The sequence below is a fragment of the Bubalus bubalis genome, chromosome X (genome assembly GCF_019923935.1).
Source record: "Bubalus bubalis isolate 160015118507 breed Murrah chromosome X, NDDB_SH_1, whole genome shotgun sequence".
Lineage (NCBI taxonomy): Eukaryota > Metazoa > Chordata > Mammalia > Artiodactyla > Bovidae > Bubalus > Bubalus bubalis.
The window spans coordinates 70458510-70479996 of NC_059181.1; the positions used below are offsets into that span (position 1 = coordinate 70458510).

General features: G+C 38.0%; 1 pseudogene; it reads right to left on the reverse strand.

The window, feature by feature from the left end:
* The window catches only part of LOC102406562, a 31951-nt pseudogene extending 14928 nt beyond the window's left edge, over positions 1 to 17023 (reverse strand).
* Between the last annotated feature and the right edge of the window lie 4464 nt (positions 17024 to 21487).

Here is a 21487-nt window from a genome sequence, read left to right on the forward strand (position 1 = left end):
TTTGGAAGGTCCTATTAAAAATGAAAGATTTGATATACACTGAACACAAACGGTATTGAGGAAATTTTTAAAATACTCCTGCCTTTCTCAATCACTTTCCTTCATTTCTTTTGTTGTTGTTGTTGTTGTTTTTAATATAAATGTATTTATTTTAATTGGAGGTTAATTACTTTACAATATTGTAGTGGTTTTGCCATACATTGACATGAATCCGCCATGGGTATACATATGTTCCCCATCCTGAACCTCCCCTCCCACCTCCCTCCCCACCTTATCCCTCTGGGTCATCCCAGTGCACCAGTCCTGAGCAACCTGTCTCATTCATCAAACCTAGACTGGCGATCCGTTTCACATATGATATTATACATGTTTCAATGCCATTCTCCCAAATCATCCCACCCTCGCCCTCTCCCACAGAGTCCAAAGGACTGTTCTATACATCTGTGTCTCTTTTGCTGGCTCACATATAGGGTTATTATTACTATCTTTCTAAATTTCATATATATATATATATATATATATATATATATATGTGTTAGTACACTGTATTGGTGTTTTTCTTTCTGGCTTACTTCACTCTGTATAATAGGCTCCAGTTTCATCCACCTCATTAGAACTGATTCAAATGTATTCTTTTTAATGGCTGGGTAATGTTTCATTGTGTATACGTACCACAGCTTTCTTATCCATTCATCTGCTGATGGACATTATAAACAGTGGCTATTATAAACAGTGCTACAATGAACACTGGAGTACACGTGTCTCTTTCAATTCTGGTTTACTTGGTGTGTATGCCCAGCAGTGGGATTGCTGGGTCATATGGCAGTTTTATTTACAGTTTTTTTTAAGGAATCTCCACACTGTTCTCCATAGTGGCTGTACTAGTTTGTATTCCCACCAACAGTGTAAGAGTGTTCCCTTTTCTCCACACCCTCTCCAGGATTTATTGCTTGTAGACTTTTAGATAGCAGCCATTCTGACTGGCGTGAAATGGTACCTGATTGTGGTTTTGATTTCCATTTCCTTTCTTTCTTATCACAAACTAGCTGAATCTATCTACAAAGGTTTTTAAGAAAATACTAGAATGATTTGAACATATTCACATTTGTATGAGCATGACAGAGCTGGATGTTCTAAAGGTGCTTGAAGCATTAAATTCTAGGATCAAAACCCTAATTGTGGTGGTAAAGACAAATATTTTCATTTGCATTACATAATTGTAGGACTTATCGATATTAAATCAAGATTATCCAAAAGGTCTGAATGAATTCTTACCCAGCTTCATCTGTCATTTCTTGAAGCAGCATATCCACTTGATTCCAGAATTTTTTTTTTAATGAGAATTTATATTTAAATTTTATTTGGGTTTTGAATAGTTTTTTTTTTTTTTTTCTGATCTAGCTTTAAAAAAGGAAAACTGATCAACAATTTTTAAAAGAAATTAAAAAATTTTTTCCACCATGGGGAGCTGAATTATAAAATGATTTATTTCTGAATAATGTGAAATTACATAGCCTTAAACTATGAGGTTATGTGAAAAATATTTGCAGTTATATTCATATAAAATTTGAATATAATATATATATTCAGAATGAACCAATTTATAAAGCTCTGTTATTACTCACTTTGCTTGTATTTAAAATGCAATACATTTAAATTATAAGTTAATTATAACTGTCCTTTCTGCTAGTTGATGCAAATTTGATATTAAAGATTACTCTTTTAAAAATATCTAAAGATGAATAAAATATAAATACCTAGATAGTTACAACAGTAAGGGAGATCTCAAGGAATAGAGTACAATTAATTAAAAAAAATTTTTAACTCAGTTAAAATATTTTGAGCATACAGATGGGAATGCTAAGATATAGTTATAGCTCTACCACTATGGAGAAGGAAATGGCAACCCACTCCAGTGTTCTTGCTTGGAGAATCCCAGGGACAAGGGAGCCTGGTGGGCTGCTGTCTCTGGGGTCACACAGAGTTAGACACAACTGAAGCGACTTAGCAGCAGCAGTAGAAGCTACCACTAACAAGATACATTATTTTAAGCAAATCTCTAATAAAGCCATTGGGATTTAATCTCCCTTGTCTTCCATTTATCTTCAAAATATACAGAATTCAGAAAATAATATATCAAATATTAATGTAAATTTAGATGGCATTGTGTTTCAGTTCAGTTCAGTTGCTCAGTTGTGTCCGACTCTTTGTGACCCTGTGAATCGCAGCACGCCAGGCCTCCCTGTCCATCACCAACTCCTGGAGTTCACTCAGACTCACGTCCATAGAGTCAGTGATGCCATCCAGCCATCTCATCTTCTGTCGTCCCCTTATCCTCCTGCCCCCAATCCCTGCCAGCATCAGAGTCTTTTCCAATGAGTCAACTCTTCGCATGAGGTGGCCAAAGTACTGGACTTTCAGCTTTAGCATCATTCCTTCCAAAGAAATCCCAGGGCTGATCTCTTTCAGAATGGACTGGTTGGATCTCCTTGCAGTCCAAGGGACTCTCAAGAGTCTTCTCCAACACCACAGTTCAAAAGCATCAATTCTTCGGCACTCAGCCTTCTTCACAGTCCAACTCTCACATCCATACATGATCACTGGAAAAACCATAGCCTTGACTAGACGGACCTTTGTTGGTAAAGTAATGTCTCTGCTTTTGAATATGCTATCTAGGTTGGTCATAACTTTCCTTCCAAGGAGTAAGCGTCTTTTAATTTCATGGCTGCAGTCACATTCTGCACTGATTTTGGAGCCCAAAGAAATAAAGTCTGACACTGTTTCCACTGTTTCCCCATCTATATCCCATGAAGTGATGGGACTGGATGCCATGATCTTCGTTTTCTGAATGTTGAGCTTTAAGCCAATTTTTTCACTCTTCACTTTCACTTTCATCAAGAGGCTTTTTAGTTCCTCTTCACTTTCTGCCATAAGGGTGGTGTCATCTGCATATCTGAGGTTATTGATATTTCTCCCGGCAATCTTGATTCCAGATGTGTTTCTTCCAGTCCAGCGTTTCTCATGATGTACTCTGCATATAAGTTAAATAAACAGGCTGACAATATAAAGCCTTGACGTACTCCTTTTCCTATTTGGAACCAGTCTGTTGTTCCATGTCCAGTTTTAACTGTTGCTTCCTGACCTGCATACAGGTTTCTCAAGAAGCAGGTCAGGTGGTCTGGTACTCCCATCTCTTTCAGAATTTTCTGCAGTTTATTGTGATCCACACAATCAAAGGTTTTGGTATAGTCAATAAAGCAGAAATAGATGTTTTTCTGGAACTCTCTTCTAAAATAGCATTATTTGTAGTTTTAAAATTTACTTAAATGGTATCATACTATGTATGTGTGCATGCTAAATCACTCAGTCACATCCAACTTTTTGTGACCCCATAGATTGTAGTCCACCAGGTCCTCTGCCCATGGGATTTTCCAGGAAAGCATACTGGAGTGGGTTTCCATGCCCTCCTCTAGGGATTCTTCCTGACCCAGGTATTTAACCGAAGTCGTTTATGTCTCCTGCACTGGCAGGCAGGTTTTTTACCACTGAGCCACCTGGGAAGCCCTTATACAATGTATACTATTCTGCAACTTGCTTTTTTCATTCAACCTTATAAGATCTAATTGTATCGAGATCTACAAATCTAGTTAATTAACTTTCAATCCTGTATAATTGTGCAGTATAGAAATACTCTAGATTTTATTCATTTTGATTCTGGACATTTACACATTTTCCCCTAATCTCTCCTGATTATAAACTGATACAATGAACATTTTTATGTAGAAGTATATTTGTATATCCACAAAAAATGTTCAATACTTCTACATAAAAATGTTCATTGTACTACTGTTATTTTTTTAATTTTTTTATTAAAATAAAATGTACTACTATTTATAATCAGGAGGAATTAGGGGAAAATGTCTAGAATCAAAATGAATAAAATCTAGAGCATTTCAATACTGCACTATTATACAGTAGTGAAATTTGAAGAACTAGAATTGTAGATCGCAATACAACTAGATCTTATAAGGTTGAATGAAAAAAGCCAGTTGCAGAACAGTATATAGTATACGTTGTATAAGGGCTTCCCAGGTTGCTCAGTGGTGAAGAACCTGCCTGCCAGTGCAGGAGACATGAGACCTCAGTTCAGTCACTGAGTCGGGAAGAGTCTATTTGTACATATGATTTGATGGGTGGCTCAGACAGTAAAGAATCTGCCTGCAGTGCAGGAGACCCAGGCTCAATCCCAGTATCAGGAACATCCCCTGGAGAAGGGAATGGCAACCCACTCCAGTATTCTTGCCTGGAGAATTCCATGGACAGAGGAGACTGGCAGGCTACAGTACAAGGGGTCACAAAGAGTCAGACATGACTGAGTGACTAACAGTAATATTTGTACATACATGCAGGGATTTTTTTTTTTTTGGTGTAAATTTAAAAGTAGAGGTATTAGCTAGCTCATAAGTTATATGCATTTTCATATACTCTGATCACCTCAAAAATATTAACTGAACATCGACTTTATGTCAGATACCATTTTAAATGCTAGGGACAGAACAATAAATAAAATTATTAAAAACAAACAAACTTCTGTTTTCATAGAGCTTGTCATTGTTGTTAAGTTGCTCAGTTGTGTCCAAATTCTTTCAACCCCATGGACTGAAGAATGTCATCCTTCCCTATCCTTCACCTTCTCCCATAGTTTGCTTAAACTCCTGTCCATTGAGCTGGTGATGGCATCCAAGCATCTCATCCTCAGTGTCCCCCATCTCCTCCTGCCCTCAATCTTTCCCAGCATCAGGGTCTTTTCCAATGAGTCAGCTGCTTGCATCAGGTGGCCAAAGTATTGGAGCTTCAGCATCATTCCTTCCAATGAATATTCAGGGCTGATGTCCTTTAGGATTGATTTGTCTGATGTCCTTGCTGTCCAAGGGATCCTCAAGAGTCTTCTCAAGCACCACAGTTCAAAAGCATCAATTCTTCAGTGCTCAGCCTCTTTTATGGGTCAACTCTCACATCCATACATGGAGAAACCATAGCTTTGTATAGATGGACATTTGTTGTCAAAGTGATGTCTCTGTGTTTAATATGTTGTCTAGGTTTGTCATAGCTTTTCTCCAAAGGAGCAAGCATCTTTTAATGTCATGGCTGCAGTCATTGTCCCTAGTGATTTTGGAGCCCAAGAAAACAAAACCTATCACTTTCCATTTTTTCCCCATCTATTTGCCATGAAGCAATGGGACCAGATGCCGTGATCTTGGTTTTTTTGAATGTTGAGTTTTAAGCCAGCTTTTTCACTCTCCTCTTTCAACTTCAACAGGCTGTTTGATTTCTCTTCACTTTATGCCATTTGGATGGTATCATCTGCATATCTGATGTTATTGATATTCTTCCTAGCCATCTTGATTTAATTTTGTGCTTCATCCAGCCTGGCCTTTTGCATTATGGCTAAACATAGGCTAACAATTATGTAAAATTTAAAAATAAAATAAAATTTTAAAAAAACCAAAACAACATAGGCTTAAAAAGCAGGGTGACAATATATAGCCTTGATGCACTCCTTTCCCAAGTTTGAAACAGTCCGTTTTTTTCCATGTCCAGTTCTAACTGTTGCTTCTTGACCTGCATACAGGTTTCTCAGGTATTCCAATATCTTTAAGAATTTTCCACAGTTTGTTGTGATCCACACAGTAAAATGCTTAAGCACAGTTAATGAAGCAGAAGTAGGTACATTTGTTGACTTTTCTAGCTTTTTCTGTGATCCAATGGATGTTGGCAATTTGATCTCTGGTTCCTCTGTCTTTGCTAAATTCAGCTTGTACATCTGGAAGTTCTCAGTTCATGTACTATTGAAGTTCAGCTTGAAGGATTTTGAGCATTACCTTGCTAGCAGGTGAAATGATCACAGTTGTTCAGTGGTTTGAGCACTCATTGTCATTGCCCATTTTTGAATTGGAATGAAAACTGACCTTTTCCAGTCCTGTGGCTACTGCTGAGCTTTACAAATTTGCTGGTGTATTGAGCACAACTTTGTAACAGCATCATCTTTTAGGATTTGAAGTAGCTCAGCTAGAATCCCCTCACCTCCACTAGCTTCATTCATAGTAATGCTTCCTAAGACCCACTTGACTTCATACTCCAGGATGTTTGTCTGTAGGTGAGTGATCACACCATCATGTTTATTCAGGTCATTAAGACCTTTTTTGTACAGTTCTTCTGTGTATTCTTGTCATCTCTTCTTAATATCTTCTGCTTCTCTTGGGTCTAAACAGTTTCTGTCTTTATTGTGTCCATCTTTGCATGAAATATTCCCTTGGTATCTCCAATTTTCTTGAAGAGATCTCTCCCATTCTATTGTTTTCATCTACTTCTTTGTTTTGTTCACTTACCAAGGCTTTCTTATCTCTCCTTGCTATTCTTTGGAACTCTGCATTCAGATGGGTATATCATTAAGCTTAAATTCTATTATGTGCAGATAATAATGTTCAAGGGGAGTATATAATTTTTTTAATTATGAAGATGATTTTACAATGGAGAAAAATAAAACAGGGATGGAAGATAAGGAGTATAGCACATGGTAAGTGTGTTACTGATATACTTCTAAGTAGCATGGTCATAAAAGACCTCACTGAGAAAATGCCATTTGAACAAAGAAATGAAGGAGATGGGGGAATGTAAAATGAGGATGCATGCAAGGTAGAAGGAAGAGATTCAGGGAGAGGAACCTGCAAGTGTAATGTCTTTGAGGAAGAAATGTAGGCTGTATGTTTGAGAAATAAAAAGGAGACCAATATCCTAGTAGAGTGATGGACAATAACCGGAGATAAGGTCAGAGAAGACAAATGAGGAAGACCCTAGAGGCCACTATAAATAATTTAGATTTTATTTTGAGTGAGATCTGGAGCCATTTAAGGATTCTTAGCAGAAGAATGATTTTACCTGACTTGTTTTAATAGGACTTCTCTGGTTACTACATTAAGAGTGGATTTTAGATATTACCACGTTGCTTTTCCAAAGTGAATACGCCAATTTAAATTCTAATTACTCATTAGCAGGGCATGAGGATTTGGGCATCTAAGCATGTTCAACAGATCCCTCTCCATTTCTGTTATAAGATTTGGTTGACTCTTTATCAAGAATGTTGTGCATATACCTGAATATCAGCAGCACCTAGCACAATTCCTGAAACGGGGAATTGCTGATGATACACGAATGAATCTCAAGACTTTTCAGAGCCAAAAGACATTCAGATATCATCAAATCCAACCTTATATTCACAGCTGTAAGATACTGAGACCCAAGGTAGTGAGTATCTTAAGGTCCCAAATTTAATTTTGCCAGAGTGGAGATTAGACATCCAAGTGTCCTGACTTTGAGTCAATTTTCCAGTCCCTATGTGTTTTCCTAAACTTGACCATAAAATCACCTGGAAATCACCTCACATGCCTGAATAAGAATCAGAAACTCTGAGACAGTACTTCTCAAAATCAGTGCCTAAATATCACCTGTAAACCTTATTAAAATGATTCAGATTCAATATATCTGTGGCTAGTGTCTGAATGTCTGCAGTCTTAATGAGCTCCCGGATGATACAGATATTCCTGAGTTTTTCACAATACTTTAGGGAGCAAGGCTATGGAAGATGTATAAAAGTAGAAGATGTATAAAAGTAATAGCTACATTATACACAAGCAAAAACTGAGAGAATTCAGCATCACAAAACAAGCTTTTAGCAAATGCTAAAGGATCTTCTCTAGACAGGAAAAACAGAAAGGGTGTATAAACTTGAACCCAAAACAACAAAGTAAATGGCAATGGGATCGTACTTATCAATAATTACCTTAAATGTAAATGGGTTGAATGCCCCAAACAAAAGACAAAGACTGGCTGAATGGATACAAAAACAATACCCCTATATATGTTGTCTACAAGAGACCCATCTCAAAACAAGGGACACATACAGACTGAACGTGAAGAGCTGGAAAAAATATTCCATGCAAATAGAGACCAAAAGAAAGCAGGAGTAGCAATAATCATATCAGATAAAATAGACTTTAAAATAAAGGCTGTGAAAAGAGACAAATAGGGACACTACATAATGATCAAAGGATCAATCCAAGAAGAAGATTTAACAATTATACATAGATATCCACCCAACATAGGAGCAACACAATATGTAAGACAAATGATAACAAGTATGAAAGGGGACATTAACAATAACACAATAATACTGGGAGACTTTAATACCCCATTTGCACCTATGGATAGATCAACTAAACAGAAAATTAACAAGGAAACACAGACTTTAAATTATACAATGGACCAATTAGACCTAACTAATATCTATAAGATATTTCACCCCAAAACGATGAATTTCACCTTTTTCTCAAGTGCACATGGAACCTTCTCCAGGGTAGATCACATCCTGGGCCATAAACCTATGCTTGGTAAATTCAGAAAAATTGAAATAATTCCAAGCATCTTTTCTGACCACAATGCAGTAAGAGTAGATGTCAATTATAGGAGAAAAACTATTTAAAAAATTCCAACATATGGAAGCTGAGCAACACGCTGCTGAATAACCAAGAAATCACAGAAAAAAATTAAAAAAAAGAAATAAAAATATGCATAGAAATGAATGAAATTGAAAACGCAACAACCCAAAACAAAAGCCCAGGACCAGACGGCTTCACACCTGAACTGTACCAAAAATTTAGAGAAGAGCTAACACCTATCCTACTCAAACTCTTCCAGAAAATTGCAGAGGGAGGTAAACTTCCAAACTCATTCTCTGAGGACACCATAATCCTAATACCAAAACAAGACAAAGATGCCACACAAAAAAGAAAACTACAGGCTAATATCACTGATGAACATAGATGCAAAAATCCTTAACAAAATTCTAGTAAACAGAATCCAACAACATATTAAAAAGATCATATATCATGACAAAGTGGGCTTTATCCCAGGGATGCAAGGATTCTTCATTATCCATAAATCAATCAATGCAATACACTACATTAACAAATTGAAAGATAAAAACCATATGATTATCTCAATAGATACAGAGAAAGCCTTTGACAAAATTCAACATCCATTTATGATAAAAAACACTCCAGAAAACAGGCATAGAAGGAACATGCTGCTGCTGCTGCTGCTGCTGCTAAGTCGCTTCAGTTGTGTCCGATTCTGTGCGACCCCATAGAGGACCTCAACATAATAAAAGCCATATGTGACAAACCCACAGCAAACGCTATCTTCAATGGTGAAAAATTGAAAGCATTACCCCTAAAGTCAGGAACAAGACAAGGATGCCCACTCTCACCATTACTATTCAACATAGTTTGGAAGTTTTGGCCACAGCAATCAGAGCAGAAAAAGAAATAAAAGGAATCCAGATTGGAAAAGAAGAAGTAAAACAATCACTGATTGCAGATGACATGATGCTCTACACAGAAAACCCTAAAGACTCCACCTGAAAATTACTACAGCTAATCAGTAAATACAGTAAATTTGCAGGATATAAAATCAACAAAAAGAAATCGCTTGCATTCCTACACACTAACAATGAGAAAACGGAAAGAGAAATTAAGGAAACAATTCCATTCAGCATTGCAATGAAAAGAATAAAATACTTAGGAATATATCTATCAAAAGAAACAAAATACCTGTATATCAGATCAGATCAGATCAGTCGCTCAGTCGTGTCTGACTATTTGTGACGCCATGAATCGCAGCACACCAGGCCTCCCTGTCCATCACCAACTACCGGAGTTCACTCAGACTCACGTCCATCGAGTCAGTGATGCCATCCAGCCATGTCATCCTCTGTTGTCCCCTTCTCCTCCTGCCCCCAATCCCTCCCAGCATCAGAGTCTTTTCCAATGAGTCAACTCTTCTCATGAGGTGGCCAAAGTACTGGAGTTTCAGCTTTAGCATCATTCCTTCCAAAGAAATCCCAGGGCTGATCTCCATCAGAATGGACTGGTTGGATTTCCTTGCAGTCCAAAGGACTCTCAAGAGTCTGCTCCAACACCACAGTTCAAAAGCATTAATTCTTCGGTGCTCAGCCTTCTTCACAGTCCAACGCTCACATACATACATGACCACAGGAAAAACCATAGCCTTGGCTAGACGAACCTTTGTTGGCAAAGTAATGTCTCTGCTTTTGAATATGCTGTCTAGGTTGATCATAACTTTCCCTCCAAGGAGTAAGCGTCTTTTAATTTCATGGCTGCAGTCACATTCTGCAGTGATTTTGGAGCCCAGAAAAATAAAGTCTGACACTGTTTCCACTGTTTCCCCATCTATTTCCCATGAAGTGGTGGGACCGGATGCCATGATCTTCGTTTTCTGAATGTTGAGCTTTAAGCCAAATTTTTCACTCTCCACTTTCACTTTCATCAAGAGGCTTTTTAGTTCCTCTTCACTTTCTACCATAAGGGTGGTGTCATCTGTATATCTCAGGTTATTGATATTTCTCCTGGCAATCTTGATTCCAGATGTGTTTCTTCCAGTCCAGCGTTTCTCATGATGTACTCTGCATATAAGTTAAATAAACAAGGTGACAATATACAGCCTTGACAAACTCCTTTTCCTATTTGGAACCAGTCTGATGTTCCATGTCCAGTTCTATCTGTTGCTTCATGACCTGCATACAAATTTCTCAAGAGGCAGATCAGGTGGTCTGGTATCCCCATCTCTTGAAGAATTTTCCACAGTTTATTGTGATCCACACAGTCAAAGGCTTTGGCATAGTCAATAAAACAGAAATAGATATTTTTCTGGAACTCTCTTGCTTTTTCTATGATCCAGCGGATGTTGACAATTTGATCTCTGGTTCCTCTGCCTTTTCTAAAACCAGCTTGAACATCAGGAAGTTCACAGTTCACATATTGCTGAAGCCTGGCTTGGAGAATTTTGAGCATTACTTTACTAGCATGTGAGATGACGGCAATTGTGCAGTAGGTTGAGCATTCTTTGGCATTGCCTTTCTTTGGGATTGGAATGAAAACTGACCTTTTCCAGTCCTGTGGCCACTGCTGAGTTTTCCAAATTTGCTGGCATATTGAGTGCAGCACTTTCACAGCATCATCTTTCAGGATTTGGAATAGCTCAACTGGAATTCCATCACCTCCACTAGCTTTGTTCATAGTGATGCCATAGAAAAGTATAAAACACTGATGAAATAAATCAAAGAGGAGACAAATAGATGGAGAAATATACCGTGTTCATGGATCGCAATAATCAATAAAGTGAAAATGAGAATACCTCCCAAAGCAATCTATAGATTTCAATGCAATCCCTATCAAGCTACCAATGGTATTTTTCACAGAACTAGAACAAATAATTTCACAATTTGTATGTAAATACAAAAATCCTCTAATAGCCAAAGCAGTCTTGAGAAAGAAGAATTGAACTGGAGGAATCAATCTGCCTGACTTCAGGGTATACTACAAAGCTATAGTCATGAAGACAGTATGGTACTGGCACAAAGACAGAAATATAGATCAATGGAACAAAATGGAAAGCCCAGAGACAAATCCACACACCTATGGACACCTTATATTTGACAAAGAAGGCAAGAATATACAATGGAGAAAAGACAATTTCTTTAACAAGTGGTGCTGGGAAAACTTGTCAACCACCGGTAAAAGAATGAAACTACAACACTTTCTAACACCATACACAAAAATAAACTCAGAATGGATTAAAGATCTAAATGTAAGACCAGAAACTATAAAACTTCTAGAGAAAAACATAGGCAAAACACTGTCCGACGTAAATCACAGCAGGATCATCTCTGACCTACTTCCCAGAGTAATGGAAATAAAAGCAAAAATAAGCAAATGGGACCTAATTAAACTTAAAAGCTTTTGCACAACGAAGGACACTATAAGCAGGGTGAAAAGGGAGCCTTCAGAATGGGAGAAAATAATAGCAAACGAAGCAACTGACAAAGAATTAATCTCAAAAATATACAAGCAACTCCTACAGCTCAACTCCAGAAAAATAAACAACCCAGTCAAAAATGGGCCAAATAACTAAAGAGACATTTCTCCAAAGAAAACATAAAGATGGCTAACAAACACATTAAAAGATGCTCAACATCACTCATTATCAGAGAAATGCAAATCAAAACCACTATGAGGTACTATTTCATGCCAGTCAGAATGGCTGCTATCCAAAAGTCTACAAACAATAAATGCTGGAGAGGATGTGGAGAAAAGGGAACCCTCTTACACTGTTGGTAGGAATTCAAACTAGTACAGCCACTATGGAGAATAGTGTGGAGATATCTTAAAAAAACTGGAAATAGAACTTCCATATGACCCAACAATCCCACTGCTGGGCATACACATCAAGGAAACCAGAATTGAAAGAGACATATGTACCCCAATGTTCATCACAGCACAGTTTATAATAGACAGGACACGGAAGCAACCTAGATGTCCATCAGCAGGTGAATGGATACAAAAGCTATGGTGCATACACAAAATGGAATATTACTCAGCCATTAAAAAGAATACATTTGAATCAGTTCTAATGAGGTGGATGAAACTGGAGCCTATTATACAGCGTGAAGTAAGCCAGAAAGAAAAACACCAATAGAGTATACTAATGCATAAACATGGAATTTAGAAAGATGGTAACAATAACCCTGTATGTGAGACAGCAAAAGAGACACAGATTATAGACCAGTCTTTTGAACTCTTTTGGAGAAGGCGAGGGTGGGATGATTTGGGAGAATGGCATTGAAACATGTATATTATCATATGTGAAACAGATTGCCAGTCCAGGTTTGATGCATGAGACAGGTTGCTCGGGGCTGGTGCACTGGGATGACCCAGAGGGATAGGATGGGGAGGGAGGTGGGAGGGGAGTTCAGGATGGGGAAGACATATACACCATGCCTGGTTCATGTCAATGTATGGCAAAAACACTACAGTATTGTAAAGTAATTAGCCTCCAATTAAAATAAATAAGTTAAAAAAATAGCTACATATATCCTCTCTATAAGACATACACATGAATACCTTCTTTATTCTTAAATGTAAAACTTAAGTATAAGCCTGTTTTCTTATTAGTTACCTCTCAGTGAAAGTCATCACCTGCAGCAAATTTTGATGGATGGTTATTGAATTTTCTCTTAACCTATTTTGTAAATTATATGCTTTGCATATTATCATCTGAAGAGGTGATGACACATTTTTGTAAATTGGATTAACCATGTGATTGGTTCTAGGAACAAAAAGAGTGATAATGAAATACATTTTGTATCTTAGTATTCAAGTTAACAAAATTTTTATTTCTGGCTCATGTGACATCCAAACTAGTTTCAAATTTAATTTTATCTGTAGCACATCTCTCTCTAAATTGCAGATTCAAAAACATCACCTTACTTTTCTGAAAAATAATTGATATTTTAATTTATTGTTTATTAATTATTTGTCTATAAATAACATACTTACAGAGTAGGGAGGAAGCAAAATTCATGCAATGAGATGAATTAACTGGGGTTAGGATAATACCTAATACCCACTGGTCTCTGTGAGCCTCTAGTGCTCAGTAAGGACCACTGGCACCAAGGGAGAACCAAGTTCCAGACTTCCTAGACTTGTGACCTGTAATAATTCTCAGAACTTCAAAATAAGATAGGAAATGTCTTCTAATATGTTCCCAGGAATCCAAAGTCAGAGCATAACTTCCTACTTGCATTTTGGGGATATAGCAAGTTTACTTCACATTCTAGAGAAGAGTTAGCTTCACAAAGCCATTGTATTTTGAAATTGGATAACATGACCCAGAGGGATGGTATGGGGAGTGAGGTGGGAGGGGGGTTCAGGATGGGAAAGACATGTGCACCTGTGGTGGATTCATGTTGATGTATGGCAAAACTAATACATTATTGTAAAGTAATTAGCCTCCAATTAAAATAAATAAATTTTTTAAAAAGTTAGTCTAAGTAGAGAAAGTATTCTTACTTGTGGAGTTGTTAAGGTTGTAGTACTGCTCATAGTGTCTTCCATTTGTTGTGTTTGAACATTCAGTGCTTCAAACTGCAGTATCAAATTGATCCTCTTCAGGGCAGAAATCTGGCAAAAATTCATATGGTCATAAGGAAAAACTTACTCTGAAAAAATACAATCGGAATATCAATTTATTTATTTATTTATTTACTTTTACCTTTTCAAGGTTCATACTTCTCAGTTTAGCATCCATAGTCTTAAATACACCTGCCATGGACTTGGTTACCTATAGAGAGTATTTAAAAATGACTTAGAATCCTGTAATATAAACAATCTCAAAATTTTTATAGTTTCTTATTTTACTTGTAGATCATCTTACAAAATTATCTACCACTTTATTAACAGTAAAAGTGCAGTATGTATTTCTGGTCTAGGCACTGACTATCTTTTATCTTCATTCATTTCAAGACAACTAATTAGACCTTAGTTGAAAAGCCACTACAAAAATCATTTTCCTCACTAAGCATTTTGACTATATCTCTCCTTCCCATGAAGGACTTTACCAGTAAGTACCCTTGTAGCACCTTGCAACAAGGTAACTTTAGACTTCTGACAATTCTTAATATCTTCAACAACTTAAATCAAATTACTAAGGTTTACTTTGCCCATTGTTACTGCAGTTTCAACTCGAGCTGCCACATCATCAACCCTAGCACTCATTCTCAAGAACTTAATTGCTTGCTTCTTCTGACAGATTGCATTTTCGGTGTGTATTCATGCAACTTCTGTATTTCCCTTCTCAATAGCCTGTTTTTAACAGAGAAAATGTAAATAGTGATGTAAAACACCAAAAAGAAATACTGGGAGTGAAAGTACAGATATTTTAGAAATGGGAAAACAATGCTCAACTAACCAATTTTTTTTAAATATTTAAGAGCTTTTACAATTAGTTTTTTTAGCAAATAAAAATAGAATTTGGGAGCCATCCAGAGATGGTGGAAGAATAGAATGGGGAGACCAATTTCTCCACAAAAAATTCATCAAAAGATAATTTGAATGTTGTGAACTTTCACAAAAAAATTTTTGAATGCTGGCAGAGGACACCAGGTACCCAGAAAGGCAGCCTAATCTCTTTGAAAGGAGGTAAGATAAAATATAAAAGATGGAAACAGAGACAAAAGATTTAGGGATGGAGACTGTCCTGGAGAGGGTGTCATGAAGGAGGAGACATTTCCACACAGTAGGAAACCATCTCACAGGCATGTCTGTGGGAAGCTTTGGAATCTCAGAGGGCAAAATAAATTGGAGGAAAAAAAAACCCACAGAATACATGCCAAACTGCAAGTACTAGCAGAGAGGTGGTACAGCAGCGAGTGAGGGCTGGGTAGGGAGGCACAGGCTGCATAGTTGGTCCTTAGGGTAAGGACTGGGCCTAAATGCCCTGAGGACAATCTGAGGGAGCTAATGTGAGATAGTAACACAAGCTGTTGGATCACTAGAGACAAAAGGCCCTAACTCCTCACAGTGACCCCTGGTGCTCTCACAGAACAAAGTATTGAACGAATACCAAAAGAGAGCAACCCAGATGCCATATACGGTCCTCCCTCTCCAGAGGCAGAGAGGGAGATGTATGACAGCCAGAGTCGGAAGGCAAGGGGCTGCTGCCATCTTGGCCCCAGATACTGCATCTTCCTCCCAACTATGAGCAGGATGCCAGTTTCTAACCACATCTTCCTGGGATCCTGGATGCTTCACATCTGCCAGGAGTGTCACAGCCTGAGATCAGCTTCCCAGAGGAGACACACAACACACCTGAGACTGCCCTCTGGGCACAGCAGGGAAACCAAGTGGCTGGGACTGGGTAAGTGCATAACACACATAGCCCATCTGAGTCAGTGCACTTGCCAAGTACCTGGTCACCTGAGTTGCTTGGACCTGGGAAGGGCAAAAAATGAACAGCCCATTGGGGTCTGTGCCCTTGCAGAGTACCAAAGCACCTGAGCAGCTTAGACCAGGGAAGGGCACAAAATGCAGGGCACACTTGGGACAGTGCCACTGCAGAGCAACCTGAAGCCTGAGCAGTGTGGACCTTGGAAGTACACACCAGCTTGGGCTGTGTCAAAACCAGTGTGGTCCATCCACTGTAAGCACTCCTCACACATGACAGTGGTATTTGTGTGCAATGTCCCTTCTTCCCCACAGCACAACTGAACTGCTGCTGCTAAGTAGCTTCAGTCATGTCCGACTCTGTACGACCCCATAGATGGCAACCCACCAGGCTCCCACGTCCCTGGGATTCTTTAGGCAAGAACACTGGAGTGGGTTGCCATTTACTTCCCCAATGCATGAAAGTGAAAAGTGAAAGTGAAGTCGCTCAGTCATGCCCGACTCTTAGTGACCCATGGACTGCAGCCTTCCAGGCTCCTCCGTCCATGGGATTTTCCAGGCAAGAGTACTGGAGTGGATTGCCATTGCTTTCTCTGCACAACTGAACAGCTGAGTCTAGATAAGTGGCCACATTCACCCCTTGTGTCAAGGTGGAAATTAGATACTGAAGAGACTTGCAAACAGAAAAAGCCAAAATAAACAAACAAGGGGGAACTGCTCTGGAAGTAATAGGTGCAACAGACTAAGACCCTGCAGTTAATGCTGAGACTGTGCATGTAAGGAGCAACTGGAGACCTTGAGAACAAGTATAAGCTAGAACAAGGGGCTATCTGACACTGAATTGACCCAACACTGTCTCAAATGCTCCACAGAATTTCCTAGATATATTTTTATTATTATCACTTCTTAACGTTTTTAAAACATTAGTTCTTTATTATGCCTTTAACTTTCATTTTATAACCTACTATTACCTTTAAAAAAACCCCTATTTTAAAAAACAAATTCCATATATATATATATTTTTTAATTTTTGTGATCGATTTTATTTTGTATTTTTATATTGTATTTTTAAGAGTCTAACCTCTAGTCTAGGTTCTTAATCTTTGCTTCCCCATATTTTTTAATCAGTTTTGTACCTGATTGAAGTATCCATTTTCAGTATCCATTTTCACTTAGAGATTTGATTACTGGCTTGATTGCTTACTCCCCTTTTATTCTCCCCTTTCTCCTCCAGGTCACCTCTATCTCCTTCCTCCCTCTTCTCTTCTCTACATAACTCTGTGAAACTCTCTGGGTGTTATGGCCTATGGAGAGCACTTAGGGATTTGATTACTGACTTGATTGTTCCTTCCCCCTTTTGATTCTAACTTTTCTCCTCCTGGTACCTCTGTCTCCCTCCTCCCTCCTCTCTTCTCTATATAACTCTATGAATCTCTGGATGTCCCTGGTTGTAGAAAATTGTTTCACCATTAACCTATGGGTTTTATCTTCTGTGCTGTATGGTTGAGAAGTCTTGAGGCTACTGTAATAGATGGACCAAAAGCAAGAGGCAGGAAACTTAGCTCCAGAACTTTAGAACATCAGAGAACACCTGATGGCAGGGAACATTAATAGATAAGAGCTCACCCCAAATTCTCCATACCTACACTGAAACCAAGCTTCACCCAAGAGCCAGCAAATTCCAGTGTAAGACACACCATGCTTATTCTCCAGAAAAACTGGAGCACAACACTGAACATTAAAAGACAGGCTGCCCAAAGCCATGCCAAACCCATGGACACCTCAAAAGTCACTACATTGCACTCCAGAAAGAATAGATCCAGTTCTACCCACCAGAACACAGATGAAAGCTTCCCCAAACAGGAATCCTTGACAAGGCACTAGTCCAACTGCACCCACATAGAGCACACTCTACAATTAAGAGGAACCATGATCTTCCAGCCTGCAGAAAGGGCACCCCAAACACAGAAACCTTAAAAAAAAAAAAAAAAACTGACAAGGCATAGAAATATTCAGCAGGTGAAGGAACATGATAAAAACCCACCAAACCAAAACAAAGAGGAAGAGATAGGGAGTCTACCTGAAAAAAAATTCAGAATAATGATAGTAAAGATGATCCAAAACTTGAAAACAAAATGGAGTTACAGATACATAGACTAGAGACAAGGATTGAGAAGATGCAAGAAATGTTTAACAAGGACCTAGAATAAATGGGAAACCCACTCCAGTATTTTTGCCTGGAGAGTCCCATGGACAGAGGAACCTGGTGGGATACAGTCCATGGGGTCACGAAGAGTCAGACACGACTGTGCGACTAACACACAGAAGAAATAAAGGAGGGTCAATCAATAATGAACAATGCAATAACTGAGATTAAAAGCACTCTGGAGGGAACCAACCATGGAACAACTCAGGCAGAAGAGAGGATAAGTGAGTTGAAAGATAGAATTGTGGAAATAAATGAAGCTGAGAGGAAAAAAGAATTAAAAGAAATGAGGACAACCTCAGAGACCTCTGGGACAATGTTAAGCACACCAACATTCGAGTGATAGGTGTCCCATAAGAAGGAGACAAAAATAAAGGGCATGAGAAAATACTTGAGGAGATAATAATCATAAAGTCCCTAAAATGGGGAAGGAAATAGTCATCCAAGTCCAAGAAACCCAGAGAGTCCCAAATAGGATAAATGCAAGGCAAAACACTGCAAGACACATTTTAATCAAAATAACAAAAATTAAACACAAAGAGCAAATATTAAAAGCAGCAAGGGAAAAGCAACAAATAATAGACAAGGGGATCCCCATATGGATAACAGCTGATCTTTTAATAGAAACTCTTCAGACCAGAAGGGAATGGCAGGACATACTTAAAGTGATGAAAGAGAGAAACCTCAACCAACATTACTCTGCTGAGCAAGTATCTCATTCAGATATGAAGGAGAAACCAAAAGCTTTACAGACAAGCAAAAGCTGAGAGAATTCAACACCACCACAACAGCTCTTCAATAAATGCTAAGGGATGTTATCTAGACAGGAAACACAGAAAAAGTTTATAAAAATAGAGCTCAAAACAACAATGTAAATGGTAATGGAAACATACTTATCAATAATTACCTTAAATATAAATGGGTTAAATGCTCCGACCAAAAGACAAAGACTGGCTGAACGGATACAAAACAAGACCCATACATAAGCTGTCTACAATAGACGCACAACAAACCTAGGGCACATGCAGACTGAAAGTGAGAGGTTGGAAAACAATATTTCATGTAAATGGAGACTAAAAGAAAGCAGAGTAGCAATACTCAGATAAAATAGACTGAAATCAAGTTGTGAGAAGAGAAAATGAAGGACACTACATAATGATCAAAGAATCAATCCAAGAAGATGTAAAAATAATAAATATATATGTGTCCAATATAGGCACACCTCAATATATAAGGTAAAAGCTAACAAGTATAAAAGGGGAAATTAAGAGTAACACAATAATACTGGGGGACTTTAATACCCCACCTACACCTAAGGAATAGATTAACCAAAAGAAAATTAGCAAGGAAACACAAACTCTAAATGATACAATGGCCCAGTAAGACCTAACTAATATCTACATGGTATTTCATCCAAAACAATGAATTTCAACTTTTTCTCGTGTGCACATGGAACATTCTCCAGGATAGATCACATTCTGGGCCATAAATCTAGCAATGGTAAATTAAAAAAAAAAAAAAAAAACTGAAATACTTTTAAGCATCTTTTCCGATCACAATGAAGTAAAATTAGATGTTAACTACAGGAAAAAAAAAAAAAAAACTGTTAAAAACACAAACATACAGAAGCTAAAATACATTCTTCTGAATAACCAACAGATCACGGCAAAAATCAAAAAGTAAGTCAAAATATACATAGAAACAACTGAAAATGAAAACATGACAATCAAAAACCTATGAAACTCAGTAAAAGCTGTGCTAAAAGGGAAGTTCATAGCAATACAAGTCTATCTCAAGAAACAAGAGAAACATCAAATAAACAACCTAACTTCACACCTAAAGCAACTAGAAAAAGCAGAAATGATTAACCCCATAGTTAGTAGAAGTAAAGAAATTATAAATATCAGAGCAGAAATAATTGGAAAAAATGAAGGAGAGTATAGCACATATCAACAAAACTAAAAGCTCATTGTTTGAAAAGATAAAATAGACAAAGCATTAGCCAGACTCATGAAGAAAAAAAGGGAGAGTAATCAAATCAATAAAAAATTAGAAATGAAAGTGAAGAAATCACAACAGACAACACAGAAATAAAAAAAAATATCATGAGACTACTATGTGCAATTATATACCAATAAAATGGACAGCTAGGAAGAAAAGGACAAATTCTTAGAAACGTATCAGTTCAGTTCAGTTCACTTCAGTTGCTCAGTCGTGTCCAACTCTTTGCGACCCCATGAATTGCAGCACACCAGGCCTCCCTGTCCATCACCAACTCTCGGAGTTCACACAAACTCACGTACATTGAGTTGGTGATGCCATCCAACAATCTCATCCTCTGTCATCCCCTTCTCCTCCTGCCCCCAATCCCTCCCAGCATCAGAGTCTTCTCCAAGGAGTCAACTCTTCGCATGAGGTGGCAAAAGTATTGGAGTTTCAGCTTTAGCATCATTCCTTCCAAAGAAATCCCAGGACTGATCTCCTTTAGGATGGACTGGTTGGATCTCCTTGCAGTCCAAGGGACTCTCAAGAGTCTTCTCCAACACCACAGTTCAAAAGCATCAATTCTTCGGTGCTCAGCCCTCTTCACAGTCCAACTCTCACATCCATACATGACCACAGGAAAAACCATAGCCTTGACTAGACGGACCTTTGTTGGCAACGTAATGTCTCTGTTTTTGAATATGCTATTTAGGTTGGTCATACTTTTCTTCCAAAGAGTAAGTGTCTTTTAATTTCATGGCTGCAATCACCATCTGCAGTGATTTTGGAGCCCCCCCCCCCCACAAATTCAGCCACTGTTTCCCCATCTATTTGCCATGAAGTGATGGGACCAGAGGCTGTGATCTTAGTTTTCTGAATGTTGAGGTTTAAGCCAACTTTTTCACTATCCTCTTTCACTTTCATCAGGAGGCTTTTTAGTTCCTCTTCACTTTCTACCATAAGGGTGGTGTCATCTGTATATCTGAGGTTATTGATATTTCTCCCAGCAATATTGATTCCAGCTTGTGTTTCTTCCAGCCCAGCGTTTCTCATGATGTACTCTGCATAGAAGTTAAATAAGCAGGGTGACAATATACAGCCTTGACATACTCCTTTTCCTATTTGGAAACAGCCTGTTGTGTTATAACCTTCCAAAATTGAATCAGGAAGAAATAGAAAATCTTAACAGATCCATCACAAGAACAGAAATCAAAACTTTAATAAAATGCCTTCCAACAAAATTCCAGGACCAGTTGGCTTCACAGGTGAAATCTACCACAAATTTAGAGAAGAGCTAAAAACTATCCTACTCAAATTCTTTCTGAAATCTGCAGAGGAAAGTAAACTCCCAAACTCATTCTATGAGTCCACCATCAGTCAAGCACCAAACAAAAAGTTGCTACAAAAAAAAAAAAAAAAAAAGACTACAGACCAATATCAC